The sequence below is a fragment of the Pavona decussata genome, unplaced genomic scaffold (assembly GCF_977016875.1).
Source record: "Pavona decussata unplaced genomic scaffold, jaPavDecu1.1 SCAFFOLD_84, whole genome shotgun sequence".
Classification (NCBI taxonomy): domain Eukaryota; kingdom Metazoa; phylum Cnidaria; class Anthozoa; order Scleractinia; family Agariciidae; genus Pavona; species Pavona decussata.
In genome coordinates, this window is record NW_028145502.1 from 4,425,295 (window position 1) to 4,441,119 (window position 15,825).

Consider the following 15,825-nt stretch of genomic DNA (forward strand, 5'->3'; position numbering starts at 1 on the left):
CCATGAGTGATGCCTGTAACGCAAGTGGAATTATGTGGAATTATCCTACAATAGTATATGTAACAAAATGTAGGATTCATTATTAGTGTGCTTTTAAGTTTCTTGCTGTTGTTGTACAAAGGAAAGGGTATTATTATACCCATCTTGCATGCAAGGAATGTGTACGAAAACCCAAGATAAGAAAACCAGCTATTGCATGCATGCACGGCATGCAAATATTATGACACGCTATCAACACTACGTTTCATGAATAAACAGCTCACTTTTTAGGCTGCCTAATTGCTTGCGTCTGTGTATTTTTAATATGATATTTAATACTTTGTTCACTTAACCATGACAAAGTGACCATTGAGTTGCAGACAAACTGCAGACCTGAAAGCGAACTGTAGGTCTGCAGCTCACCTTTTCGCTTGCCGATTTCGGTTGTGAAAGGTGTAATTTTGGAATAGTTGGTCTTAGTGTGTTCACCTTTCCATGACTAAATAAAAGCGAACTGAAGACCTCCTGCAGGCCAACTGCATGCGTACTGCAGATGTTTCAGACAAGTGATCCGCAGGCCTGCTGAAGGCAGCATTACAGACTAAAAAAAGACCTGTCTGCAGATCCACTCATTCCGTACGGGTGAAATATCAAGTGTGTTGGTAAAATCTTACATTTGTTTCTGCTATACATGTACATATACAATTTCAGGGGAGCAGGGACGACGCAATGCTAAGAGCACTCGCCTCCCACCAATCCCCGGGTACGATTCCGGACTCTGCGTCATATGTGGGTTCAGTTTGTTGTTGGTTCTTGTCTTTGCTTCGAGATGTTTTTCTCCGTGTACTCCGGTTTTCCCTTCTCCTCAAAAGCCAACACTTCTAAATTTTAATTTGATCTGGAAAGTGTCCTCAATTAAATGTAGTGCTCTGCACTAAATACATTGACACTTAAATTAAGTGATTGATTTATTTATTTTATTATATTTTTATGACTGAGTTGCTGGCCTACCATAAATTGTCTGATATTACAAGAAAAAATAAATAAATAAATAAATAAATAATAAATAAATAAACCAGTGTAATAGATAGGATGCAATTAAATTATAAAAGAAAAAAAAAAACAGCGTAACCAGATAGGACACACACAAACATGTACACAAAGCAAGAAAAAAAAACACTAGGGTTTAGTAAACATGTACATGTGCAGCCCTTTACACCTGATTAACATGCTACATGTAGACATGCTGGAAATGACACCGTGAAACTCAAGACAGATCCAATATACGTGTATGTGGGAACCCAAATGAGTTCTGTTTCAACTGGTCCCTTTAACCAAGTAAGGATTCAAGATAACTGATACACACTTCCCATTTCTCATTTCTCATTCTAGGATTTAGAAGAGGAAAGAGAAGTAATGAAAGATGAAGTGTTAGAATACTGCAATTCACCTGATGTGAACATCCCATTAATTGAGAGATCAGCCAAGGTAGGTTACACTGTTACAAGGTGGAATGATTACCGAAGTTTGGTTCCAAGTAACTGTAAAATCCTTTTCTAAAACAAAATACAATACTCCAGAACAACCTCGTGGTCTGAAAATGACCCAAAACGTATTCTCAATCCTGGTCATGTGACCCCAAACAAAAAAACAACTTCATATACAGCACTCAAAGCATCCTCACATCAGAAGTCTAAGAATATTTTAGCAGCATTGGGCAACAGAAACCCTTTAATAGTGATATCAGGTCGATGGAGCCAAGTCCAAAGAAGTCTTGGTGAAAGTTACTGTGAACGGAAACTCATGTTCTGTGGCTGATAACGTGGCTAGCTGTTGGTACATTTTGAGTTGGCTGCAGAACAGAAACCCTTGTGAAGATGAGCCTGTTATCAGTGTGGCTAATCGTTGGAATTTTTGTGAGGTTGCACTGTCTGGTTCTCCAAATCCTGACTCTATTTCAGACCTCTGATTATGTAATTTCCTGGTACCCAGTCAGGTAAAACATGGTCTCTAAAGTTAATACATAACCTCTTTGAGACCTGTGATGTGTTTCCTGATAATTATTTCCGTAAAAGTATTATTTTAACGTGCACAGTGTCCAATTTATCACTCAAATTATATACACTGTATTTAGTATGTGGCCGATAGCAGAATTACCATAATGGATATTTACCTTCATAATCACTGTAAAATCGTAGTATTTACTTTCAAACATCTTAAAAGTACAGATATCGTTATTCGGATATCTTCATTTTTAAAGGTAACATCAACTGCCATTAATGTGGTAAAAGAACCCAAGAATATAAACTAAAATTGATTTAAAATATGAGCAATAGTTATTTCCTGGAAAGGATTGGCAGGCGCGTAGCTAAGGTTTCGATAGGGGTGTTCGTTGAGCCCCAAATCTTGCTGAGTGCCGGAGGCGCTCTTACTAGGGGGGTCCGGGGGCATGCTCCCCCGGAAATTTTTGAAAATCTAGGTTCCCAGAAATCTCATTTCCTGCATTTTGAGACCCATTTCAGGCAAATCACAACTTTGTTTTAAGCCGCCGCTACACGTTGAAACTTTTAGCGGAAACCTGTGTGCAACGGCAAACGAGACCAGTTTCACGAAGTGGTGTTACACGGTTAAACTCTTGTTTTTTCACCACTGCGACAATTGCGAGCCGTTGCAGAAGTAGAAAGCGGTTCTACTTTTCGTGAAACTTGTCTCGCAACGGAAGTTCGAAAAAGTTTCACGAAACCGACCATTTTACACGGCGCAACGCCTGCTGCAATTTTTTTCGCAGCGCCGTTGCACACAAGTTTAGTAAAAGTTTCAACGTCTAACGGGGGTTTTACAGCAGCTTTTTAAGCTATGTACATAATTTCGATGGCATAATTGTTTCAACTTAAACAAGAAAGTTCAATGTAAATTCCGCGCCCTGTCAAGTTCTGAAAGCTATTCGATCTGCTGATAGTAATACACCAAGCTGGTAAACTGCATCATTCTCGGGTGTAGGCCTAAGAACAAATTGACTATCTTGTCAAGATTGACAGGTATTATTCTCATATCATATTTGATATGCATTAGAGCCAGGGCGGACAGCCTACTCTCTCCCATGGTACACCTCATGTAGTTGTTCAACCTCCTCATTGTGCTTATGGAACGTTCACATTCACAAGTAGTGACTGGAGGGGTGGCAGGTTTTTTCAGGAGCATGTACAGGTTGGGAAAGTCGTCGGGAACACATGCTTTTAGTGACGAAGCACCCGAATCAGCAACGATTCGTCCGTCCGGAACCATAATTTTCCACCTCCGGAATTCGGAGGAAAAGAGTTGTGGAGAGGGTACTTTCTATGGCTTTTTCGGACGGATGCGGTTTTACCGCAAAAATGAAACGTCATTACAATTTTGGATCTCCAAGGGTTCTTGACAATTTATATTTCTACTGACGATAAGACATAAGGCCTAAAGAACGGGTCTATATTTCTATTTTTCTTTGGTCGATGTATTTCGACCACAGGAACTTTATTTAAAAGTTTATCTTCCGCCATTATTGATCTTCAAAGGGGGTTCGTTCGAACCCCTCGAACCCCCCCTCCTACGCGCCTGATTGGTTAAAGGTCAAGTCTGGTAGAAACTCATCAAAGGAAGGTGTACAAGTGTTATCAACACCAAATAAAATTCCTTTAACTATTTTAGCCCAAAAAATTGCGTCGTAAATATTTTTCCATTACTGACAATTTTTATCATCTAACAAACATTTAAACTCTAATCACAATAGGACAGTAAACACAAGTAGCGATCACTAGTTGGTAGAAACGGATCTGAAAAATGCTCATGAGAAACGGACCTCTTCTATGTTAAATCCATGCAAGTTTTCAGACTTTATAACCAGGCGCGTAGGAGGGGGGTTCCAGGGGTTCGAACGAACCCCCTTTGAAGATCAATAATGGCGGAAGTAAAACTTTTAAATAAAGTTCCTGTGGTCGAAATACATCAACCAACGAAAAATAGAGATATAAACCCGAAAACCCCTCCCCGGTTCAATGTTCAGCAGCTCACTGATTTGGTGGATCTCTATCAAGATGACCTACCCTCTCCACAACTCTTTTCCGCCGAATTTCAGAGGTGGAAAATTATGGTTCAGGACGGACGAATTGTTGCTGATTCGTGTGCTTCGTCACTAAAAGCATGTAATCCCGACGACTTCCCCAACCTGTACATGCCCCTGAAAATTGCTGCCACTCTTCCAGCCACCACTTGTGAATGTGTACGTTCCATAAGCACAATGAGGTGTACCATGGGAGAGAGTAGGCTGTCCGCCCTGGCTCTAATGCATATCAAATATGATATGCCTGTCAATCTTGACGAGATAGTCAATTTGTTCGAAGGCTTACACCCGAGAATGATGCAGTTTACCAGCTTGGTGTATGACTATCAGCAGATTGAATAACTATCAGAACTTGACAGGGCACGGAATGTAGATTGAACTTTCTTGTTTAAACAATTATGCCGTCGAAATGATGTATATAGCTTAAAAAACTGCTGTAAAACAAAGTTGTGATTTGCCTAAAATGGGTCTCAAGTAGTAGGTTATGAGTGGAATTAGCCGGGTTAGTGGATCCCCTTGGATCCCCTTCGATCCCCTTGGATCCCCTTAATTAATATTCCTAAGCGTCGAGTCCATGACGTCATCTATTGTTATAACCTAGGGAAAAAATGCGTTCCTGCATACTAATAACTGTCTTCCTCCATACTAATTAAGTGTCTTCCTGCATAATATTAAGTGTCGAGGTTTACTAATGAGCGTCACTCTTGCACAAAGGAAACAATAGACATGCCCAGGCTTGCCCGCTCTATTCCCACCCTGATTGGATAGTCAAGACTCTATTGTTATAGTTAATAAAAACAGCGCAAAATTTGAAAGCGTTATCATTCAACTAGAGTAAAGATTATTTTATCGCTGCTATATTTCGCAAGGATGGTTCCAAACGTTCAAGTCGAATCGACCCCTAAACCTCTCCTGACAGTAGACGAAGTGGAACAAATTCAAAGGGAGAAGGTAGCAACTCTTGTTGGTCATGTGTTCCAGCTAACAAGCTAGCATTGAGAAAAAGTAAACAACCGTGGAGCCAGGATCGCATGTTTCTGACGTGCCACAAAAAAGAGTGTAACTTTTTCATGTGGATAGACCAGCCAATATCGCATGCTATCAAGGAGCGGCTCTCATATTCACCTCAGCCACGGTTCACGAGATTTCATCCTTATAGAGAGATAAAGGAGATGTTTGAAAATCGTCGCCAAGAGGTTAAACAGAAAGGACTTATTCAGCGCCAGCGCCATGCACGTAAATATGACGAAGGATTTTTAATGTGTGATAACGGATTCAACAGTCTAGGAAGTCCTAAAATATTTCAAAAAAAATGGATGGACGAAGTATGGGAATCTTACAAGTTTTATGTCCAAAAAATGAAAGAAGACTCTCGAGACGACCCAGATCCTTCACTTTGTTTAGATAAAGACGATTTGCTGCGTCAGGCGTATTTCAAGTACGCAAGTGATGACGGCCATCATCCCGAAAGTTTCCGAGTGTTGAAGGTTTTATATGAAAGACATATTGAAGACAAACACGTACCTTTTGAAGGTTATGTCATCAGCCCCGAAGAACATGAAGAGATAGAAAGAGATAAACAGTTATCTTCTTATTCTAGAGCTTTTGCACGAGATTTACGCAGATCAAAATGTATTGCTATGCTTAACAATATAAGGAACCAAGATCTTCCTGTTTGTTCTAATTAAATATATTGCATTACCGTCTGTGTGGACATAGAGCTGTCTTGAGATCCTTTGAAAGATTTTTAAAGGTTTTGAGTGAAATAAAGTTTTATTCATCTTTACACCGCGTTAGCCACTAATTATGTTTAACAAATCTTTGACTCGAGCTCTAAAATTTGCATGTGAATTATCTCGTGTGTCTTTTGTTTGAGAAACAATAAGTCATATCCAACTGGGTAGTCCCAGAGTCAGTGTCGATAACAATACCCGAACCGGCTACACGCAATCTATTTTATGCGAAATCTTCATCGACTTCGATTCTCAGACCGTCAGTTCCTTAACAACATGGCTAGCAAGTTTACTGTTGGAACCCCAAACACTCTCGAAAAAGTGTAGAATGGTGATATTGAAATAGAATATCGGAAACTATTAGCGACCTGTTTCAAAACCATGAACAGAACAAGGGAATTATCACAGAGAGCTTATAAGACAATTAAAACTTAGCGACGCGCGACATCCACGCGTGTGTCTGAGAAAATAAAGACACATGACTAGAAATGGCCCGTTTGTCTCTTTTTGTCCCTTTTGGCGTGGTTTTGGCCTTTCAGGCCTGGTTATGACCTTTCAGGCCTGTGTTTGGCCTGGTTATGGCCTTTCTGGTCTTCTTTTATTTATGAAGGAGAACGCTTAGTAACCCCGCCTTCATCAATTTTCTATAAAAGAGACGCGTTACTTTCTGAAGTTTAGTTTCCTGTCAGAAGGCGTGCGGTTCAAACCAAAGATGACGAGCACAAACTATACCTTATACCTGCAACAAGGTGCTGGAAATGATGAAGACAATGAAGAAAGCGATTTCTCCCAAGAAAGCGATTTCTCCCAAGAAAGCGAAGTTTCTAGTCAAGGAACGGAGTCTTCCCAAGAAGAAGAAACAGAAAACTTAGAGCCGTGGTCACGCATTCTTGATGAAGCCGAGAACCGCCACAAGACCCAGCTTAACGCTTTGATCAATCAATACCAAGAAAACGGCGATTCAGAAGATGTGGCTCGTAGTAAAGCCGTAAACGCTCTCGTTCCTGTTTACAGAAAAGAGCTGAGAAAAGTGCTCTTAGAGAATCTACAATGGATGCGTGCAATGAAAAAAGATCCCACCTTCAAAAAAGTGATGGAAACTCAAAAAGAGCTTAAAGACACAGAAGGATTTGATTGGTTGGAATCGACGGAACTTGCTATCGATAAGCGGAAATTCTTACTCAATCGATTGTACGAAAAGTAGCCCATTCCACAAGATCAAGACTAAACCTACTATGACTGTTATGGATTTTTTTTTTTTTTTTTTATTTCCTGGATCTTTGTATTGTTGCATTTCAATAAAACTGTAAACAAGCAAACTTTAAGTGTGTTGATTGATGACTTGAAAATAATAACAATAATCGGTAAACTTGTACAAAAATTTAAAAAAATCTGAAATTTGAAATACAAATTACTAAAGCAAGATCAAAACTTTTTAATTAAACACTGTTATTTGTGATGACACTTTTAAATAAAGATGATGATTCCAAAGTTGAGAGCTGTTGCGTGACTAGCGACGCGCGACACCCACGCGTGTGTCTGAGAAAAATACTACTACTACTACTACTACTACTACTACTACTACTACTACTACTACTACTACTACTAATAATAATAATAATAATAATAATAATAATAATAATAATAATAATAATAATAATAAAAACATATAACTACAAATGGCCCGTTTGTCTCCTTTTGTCCCTTTTGGCGTTGTTTTGGCCTTTCAGGCCTGGTTATGGCCTTTCAGGCCTGTGTTTGGCCTGGTTATGGCCTTTCTGGTCTGTGTTTGGCCCTTCTGACACTCTATATAACCTGACTATTTGCGAAAAAGATGTCATTTGTGTTCAGTCAACAAACTGTCAACATGGTTTACAAGAGAGTTTGCAGAAACTGTCCGATTCCATCGTGCGGGGCGAAGTACCTTGGCAGATTAGCTAACCATCTCGCGGATGTTCATCAGTTAGGCCACATACAGCGAAGACAGTATTTACAAGAGGCGAAACTGCAACCTAAAGTTAAAGTCGTAGTTTACGAAAGTGAAGCGGATAATTCCGGAAAAAATCACTATCACAATCCAGCACAGACACAAGAAACGGTGTACGAACTGTCAAGACAGCGGAGAAATGAGGCCTCTTTTAAAGCAAAAACTAAAAGACCGACTTCAAAGAACAAGGCAAACCGCAAGAAACAAAGAAAGTCGAACTCTTGGCTTAGAGGCCATAGGAAAATTGTGTAGACACGGAAGGAATATTAATTATTCCTCGAAATAAAACGGAAAAAACGGATTTGTAATAGTCAGTCAAATGATTCATTTTCATTCCTTTTCCTTTCAAATCGCTGAGTATTTGACTCTTTTTCCTCATTGTTTTTTAATAAAGTTTTTAAAACGATATCTCTTGTCTGGTTCTATTGCTAGCAATTATAAGTCGCGTGTTTCCATTGATCCTTGTTAAGTTATATGAAATTGATTATAAACTAATGCGTCAAGATACTCCCTTGGGGTTTTTCAGCAGAACTGAACTTATTTATATGCAACTTTAGGCTTGCGAACTAGCATAATTAACTGACTAACGGTGCGTGACTTTAATATATATATATATTTTTTTATTTTCTCGAGATTGATAGGAGAAAAAAAGACACACAAAGATAGGTTTACGCATCAACGGTTTATTAGGACTCAGAAAATGAACTTAACACTGATATACAATCAAATCGTTTTTCAAGAAAACTGTCAGCATGAGTATCACAAATCAAGTAAAACGCATCCTCATCACTGCTCTATAACCCCATTTTGTCTTTGCAGTTTTGGTCGTGAACTTGTCTTGGGAATCTCGATGGTTAGTTTCGGAGGGTTTCGTCGTTCGGCAAAGAATTCGCTGAGAGCGTCTTTGAAAGGGGTTTGCATTTTGGAACAATGGTTTTTTGTGGTTCTTCTTGTTTTCTTGCTTGGATAGGGGATACCAGGTCTTGTAAAACATTTCTCGCCAGGGTCATTATCACCAGCTCCTTTCCTCTCAAGTGAGAAATCATCTACACCACATTGCTCTTTTGTGAGTCTTTTAAGCAGAAGGACCCCAAATTTCTTCACCAAACCTTGAATTTGCAACCACAGTGTATCTTCCACGCCTTTCTCTTTCTGATTAAATAACAATTTCTCGAATTAAACGACCAGACGTTGGACCGCCTTCCAGCAACACACAGCTGTGCTCAACAAGCGGCTACTGCGTGCATCGTCGTGCAGTAATAATGAATAAACGGTTACATTCCAACTTAAAAGTCCAGCGTGTTCCTTCCATCGCTTTAAACCTTCAGAAACAGCTTCCAAATTACGTTCGGGAGACAGAATCAGGGTAGAAATTTCTTGAGACACCCTTTCTACATCGTACCACGCTTTTATGAGGGAGTTCCATGAAGAAGTAACCATTGCATTTTTGATAGCGTTTAGGTCAAAGTAAGCCATCTCAAGAGAACGTTTGAAATAAACCGAAGGAAAACGAAGCAAATATAGCTTGAGATCGAACAGTGAAATGACACGATCAACGAAATCTAACCGCTTTTTATTAACTCTAACAATATAAATCTTAAGATCCAATCAGGGTGGGTATAGAGCGGGCAAGCCTGGGCATGTCTATTGTTTCCTTTGTGCAAGAGTGACGCTCATTAGTAAACCTCGACACTTAATATTATGCAGGAAGACACTTAATTAGTATGCAGGAAGACAGTTATTAGTATGCAGGAACGCATTTTTTCCCTAGGTTATAACAATAGATGACGTCATGGACTCGACGCTTAGGAATATTAATTAAGGGGATCCAAGGGGATTGAAGGGGATCCAAGGGGATCCACTAACCCGGCTAATTCCACTCATAACGTACTACTGTCTCAAAATGCAAGTCACCAGGCAATGATGGGCTCACCGCTGAATTTTATAAAACTTTTTGGAACTCAGTAGGAGGCTTATTAGTCGATAGTCTAAATTGCGCATATGATCGGGGTGAGCTATACAACTCTCAAAAACAAGCCATTATCAAGTTAATAGAAAAGAAAGAGAAAGATAAGCGTAAAATTTGTAATTGGAGACCAATTTCTCTGATCAATGTTGATGCTAAAATCGGATCAAAAGCAATTGCGATAAGACTTCAGAGAGTTCTACCGGACATAATACATCACAATCAGAATGCGTATGTAAAAGGTAGAACCATTCTTAATGCTGTACGTACAATTGATGATATTTTTGAGTATACAAAGAGAGAGAATATCAATGGAGTATTAGTTGCTATCGACTTCAAGAAAGCTTTTGATTCGATAAATCATAAATTCATGTATAACGCTCTCACCGCTTTCAATTTTGGCCCATCTTTAATTCACTGGGTTCAGACTTTTTAAAAGAACATTTCAAGTAGCGTTATGAATAACGGCTATACCACAGGACCATTTCCAATTCTTAGAGGAGTCAGGCAAGGGGACCCACCCTCTCCTTACCTATTTATCATCTGCCTAGAAGTACTCGCCGTTAGTATACGGTCAGACAAACAAATACAGGGTATTTTAGTAGATGATGAAGAGATCAAATTAGAAATATTTGCCGACGACCTAACACTTTTTCTTAGGAACCAAATCTTCTCTTGACCCCCTGTTTAACACTGTACAACAATTCACGCTTTACTCTGGGCTCGAAATTAACTACGACAAAACTGAAGCCATTCTGTTGGGCATTCAGAAAAACGCATCTAAATACTTAGCTGTTTTGAATATGAACATTAAAGTTAAAAAGCAGTCAAAATTCTGGGGATTCATTTTACTTACGATAGAGGCCTATGGAGAAAGTTGAATTTTGATGAAATCCTTAAATCTATCAAGGAAAAGCTTCAGTTTTGGAACTGGAGAAATCTTACCATCCTTGGAAGAATACAGATAGTTAAGACATTCGTTATTCCTATTTTTATGTACAGAGCTGGTTTAGTAAGTGTTAACAAGGATGTAATTAAAGAAGCCAATAAGATAATATTTCAATTCATCTGGAAATGAAAAGATAAAGTCAAAAGGTCAACCTTAATAGGCGATGTAGAGAATGGTGGTTTGAAAGCGCCACATTTGGAATCAGTTGTTAAAACACAGCGGATCATGTACTGTAAAAAGTTAGCCGAAGCTCAACCAAGCAGTTGGAAATTAATCTTTTTGCATTACTTGAAACCAGTTGGTGGAAAGCTACTCTTGGCCTGTGATTTTGATGTTAAAAAGCTTCCTATAAAGCTACCCGAGTTCTATCAGTGAAGAGTGTCTAAAATGCTTTGCTGAAATCTCAGTCGGATCGAAAATGAAAAGCGATCAGATGAGTAACGATGAAGCTAGTGTGATTATATGGAACAATAAGAACATTTGTGTTGACGGAAGATCTATTTACCATTCTTCACTTTATAAAAAGAGTATAGTGAGGCTAGAGGATCTAGTGGATGACAGGAGCAATCTGATAGTGCGGAAAAATCTAATGCAACCAGGTCTATCACCCCTAGAGATTTTCTACTTAATAAGGATTATTGACGCTTTACCAGCTCAGTACCGCAACTCACTAACAAATAACACGCACAATAGTAGAAATGCCTTTGTTCTTGCAGATAATTTTGAACTGCGTTTAAACAACCGAAACGTGGCTCTATGTAAAGCACTATCTAAATCTGTCTATAGGGAAATACGTTCCAACTTTGAGTGTGCTCCAACTGCACGAGCAAAACTCGAGGAAAAGTTTGGTAGGGCAAGCTTCAAATGGAATGAGATCTACAGATTACCTTTTACAGTGGCTTTGAACACAAAAACGCGCGAGTTTCAGTACAAAATTTTGAACAGATACTTAGTTACAAACACCTTTCTTCACAAAGTTGGGTTGAAACCGACAGCATTGTGTACGTTTTGTGGTGGAGAGAGCGAATCCCTTGAGCATTTATTCATTTCATGATGCATAACAGAGAGGTTTTGGCTGGAATTTATACATTGGTACAATAATATACACATTGAACTTGAAAAACTATCTGAGGTGGATAAGCTTTTTGGAATTTGGGACAGAAGAGAGGATTTTCTCTTACTTAACCATCTACTAATCATTGCCAGGCAAAATATTTACGATTGCAGAAGCAAACTTACTCACCCGTCGCTGAGATTATTTATCTCTAAAGTTTATTTTATTTATCAAATAGAATTTAAGATCAACAAATTCATCAAACATGAATCCAGCTTTAACCGCAAATGGAACAAGTATATCACTAGTTTAAGTGCTTCATAGCGGCGCCCATGTCTTTCTTTTTCCCATTTAGTTACTTTTGTTATCAATTCTATTGTTATTATTTTATTTCGCTGCCATGTAACCTTTTATAATGTAAGTAGATGTAGCGTCTTTTAGGTTGTATGTCTCTGTTAAACACATATTGTATGTGCCATAATGTATTAATTAGCAAGTCTCGTTTTGTGCATGTCTGGGTTGTAGTGTAAAGTATTATATTGTAAGTAGCGTAAGCATTATATTGTTAAGTAGTGTAAGTAACATGTTGTGAATAATAATAATAATAATAATAATAATAATAATAATAATAATAATAATAATAATAATAATAATAATAATAATAATAATAATAATAATAATAATAAAATGCTGGAAATGAGGTTTCTGGGAACCTAGATTTTCAAAACTTTCCGAGGGAGCATGCCCCCGGACCCCCCTAGTAAGAGGGCATCCGGCGCTCAGCAAGATTTGGGGCTCCACGAACACCCCTATCGAAACCTTAGCTACGCGCCTGATAACAGTATCGTTAACATCTATATACCCAGTGGCCAGCACATACAATGTAACTTGTAACGAATATACCCAACCCCACTTTTATAGGTTGCTTTGATACCAGATGAAATTTGTAATGTGGCGTTTTTTAAGTGAGGTAAAAAACCATTTCAAAACATTACCCTTGCTCCCAAAGATACGATGCATTTAGTCTGTAAGACTCTTAGTTGAAATTTTGATGAAATTTGAGCGCCACGTTTGACACACTTCTGCAAATTGTATGTGCCTGTTTGTTTTTATTTACGGTGGCCCGGCAATGCCATCCTTTAGAATAAACCCTGCTCTGGAAATACATGTACCCCTGATAGTTTATATTTGTGTTTACACTTGAAAACAGCACTGATATAGCTGTGTTCTCTTCACAACTGAAAGCGGCCATCTTATAGTTGTGTTCTCACTTGAAAACAATGAGATGTAGCTGTGTCCCGCTTGAAAGCAGCCTTGATATAGGTTTATAGTTGAAAAACAGGCCTCATACGAGTGTGGCAGTGTTCACGCTTAAAAGCAGCATTCATATAGGTGTTCACAATTGGAAACATGCCTGATTTAATTGTGTTATTCAGTTGAAAGCAGCCTTGTTGTAGCTGTATTCTCAGCGCTTCAGCTGCTCTGACATTTGTTTTGTGTTTTCTTTAGACTGGCCTGAATGTCGAGCAATCATTCCTGCTGATGATGCAACAGATCCAGCGAATTCAGCCATCGTTGTTAGAAAGAACGGTACCCAGAAATTCTGGGAGCAAACCGGCCAAACCAGAAAAATGTCTTTTACTCTAGGATAAGCATTTAAACAGGATTCATTTTGTAGTTTACATTTAGGAAAGGCTATTCATATTTCATTGCCGACAAAACATAGTAACCAGTTACTTGTCCTACATGGCAATTCTTCTTTAGTGGAGTTAAGTCGCCCATGCCATGGCTCCAATTTTACATACAAGTCGCTATTTACTTTTGAGAGTGTCGCATTATTGCATCTGTTTATTTAAAGACAGCTACTTCTTTTATACGGGCATATTTTGACATTTTGGACAACTTTACGGAAGGAGAGTTTGTATGTGGGCTAAGTAGCCGACATTCTAAGCAGCTTGTTTTCACATTACGATATCAGAACTTGCCTTTCTCACGGATCTTTATGGGCAGTAGCTATCTTCAAATTTAGTCTTTGTTTTATAAATTATAGTGTCTCGTCTTTAGCCGGACTTTTCTTTTCTTTTCTTTTTTTTTTTCCTGGTCAACAAATGGTACTTGAAAATCAGTAGCAGGAGACGTATTGCTGGTTGGGTTTATTCTAAGGAAGACTCATTTACGCCTCAGAAACACGGGCCAAAATTACCTACGAGTCAACATTGTACTGCAAAGTAGATTCTTTCGATTTACTTCGATATAACATGTACCGAGAGAAGACTTGCGGAAATAAATAAATAATTCCCTGACAGCATTGTCGTTAGTGTGTTTGAAACCCCAGCTAAATGTTCCAACATTTCTGTGCATTTCGATGTAAGAATGTTTAGCACTCTGCTCCCCATTATGCTGGACCAGCGTATGTTGGTTGAATGCTCTGTGATCAGGCAATTTAGCTCGGCGATTTAATTTGCGAGTAGACCCTTGCTTTTTCTTGGGGATAGTAAAGCGACCCAGCGTGTAGATTGCTTCCCAGGAGGAGACGAATTTTTTGCGCGCGCTCCACTTAACCATCTCTGGAAAAAAAATACTCGCAGTCAACAACGCATTTGTTGGAGGCAACAATTTTGGCGGCGTTTAAATTGAGCTTAAACACACCATGATTACTGAAAATTCCTCATAGCAAGCTTGGGAGTCACAGTAGAATCCCGCTGACTTCAACTCAGAAGGGAAACAAAAATAGTTCGAGTTAGCGGAATTGGTGTTGAATTTTAAGTTGTTGGAGGCTGTGCATTATTGAGATTATATGATTAGTTTGGATTATTCACTTTTAAAATTGCGGATAAGATAAGAACAGCATAAGGAAAGACCAAACCCCAAACTAGATGGTGGCCTCTGCCTGCACTCCCCTTCCTCAACCTCAAAGGATGGTCTCTTTATTGCATAGCCACTCCTCTATATAGCAGTAAAAAATAACGATGAGATTAGAACCTCATTTTTCTTGTTTATCTAGCAATGCTGACTCTTGCTAGCTGAATATTTCTCTGTCAACTCAAATTTTAAAGCCAGTAAAATTGTGTTGGTAATGTTCACAGAATAGCTGATGTGTTCTATAGGCCCTACTCCAGACAAGGTGGATCTTCGAGCAAATTTGTGATGACCAGTTCTCTTAGTTAAGTAAACGAGATTAATATAGCTTTGTATCAAAATAGCCTTTGACAAGTCAGTGTGTGAGAAAGCTAATACGTATATGAAATAGCATGAAGCCGAGTAGAATTAAGGATTAATTTTCACGCATATTTTAAAAGTTTTCGCAAATTAATCCTTAATTGTACGAGGACTCATCGCAATTAGGTAACTATTATAGAGGGCAAAATTTTCTTAAAACAACACGGCTTCACACACTTGAGTTTTCCTGTAGTGCTGCGTACGGACGGACGGAAGTGACGTCATTTCTCGTATTGATGGGCTTATTAATTTCTCAAGGCTATGGTGCTCCCGGCGCGCAGCTTCGCCGCGCAGAGCACCGTTTTCAATCGCAATGGAACCAATTTAGTGAACGTTGTGACAATCGAGACAAGCAAATAAACCAGTGAAGTGTCGGAATCCTTGTGGACTTTCTTGTCTCATTTCTGTGTTTCAAGCTTTACAAATATATTTCAATCGTTTTGAAAAATATTCGTGGATAAACTAATTTTTGAACAATTTATTTCGGGGCAGTTTTGTTCGCACCGCCCGGCTCCCATGCAGTTATAAACACATAGAGTTTACTTATGCCCTTAAAATCATGGGCTTTTTGACCACTTTTGTTAAAAATAGTGAAATAAGACCTTCACTTTGCTACAAAATAATTCTAGAGCAACGAGAGGAGAGAAATCAACTCAATACTTGACAGGAACAACTCGTACTCTGTTCTAGCGCATTTTGGAAGTACAAAAATGCGAAAACGTGAAAAACATTAGCCTAACATTTTTTCAAGTTTCAATTCATTCCGACCCACTCTGTCACTGGCAAAGAGGCACTAATCGACAGTTGTTTTGCACTGGGGTGATAATTTATGACAAAACTAG

General features: G+C 38.7%; 2 long non-coding RNA genes across 2 annotated transcripts; one reads left to right on the top strand and one right to left on the bottom strand.

Moving 5' to 3' along the window:
- Positions 1–1,319: 1,319 nt before the first annotated feature.
- Positions 1,320–14,069, top strand: LOC146475581 (uncharacterized). The gene is made up of 2 exons (XR_014865913.1): positions 1,320–1,467; positions 13,274–14,069. It is a non-coding gene; the product is annotated as an uncharacterized LOC146475581 (long non-coding RNA).
- On the bottom strand, positions 2,333–4,252 carry LOC146475582 (uncharacterized). The gene is made up of 2 exons (XR_014865918.1): positions 3,065–4,252; positions 2,333–2,470 (listed from the first exon to the last, which is right to left on the bottom strand). It is a non-coding gene; the product is annotated as an uncharacterized LOC146475582 (long non-coding RNA).
- Positions 14,070–15,825: the final 1,756 nt, after the last annotated feature.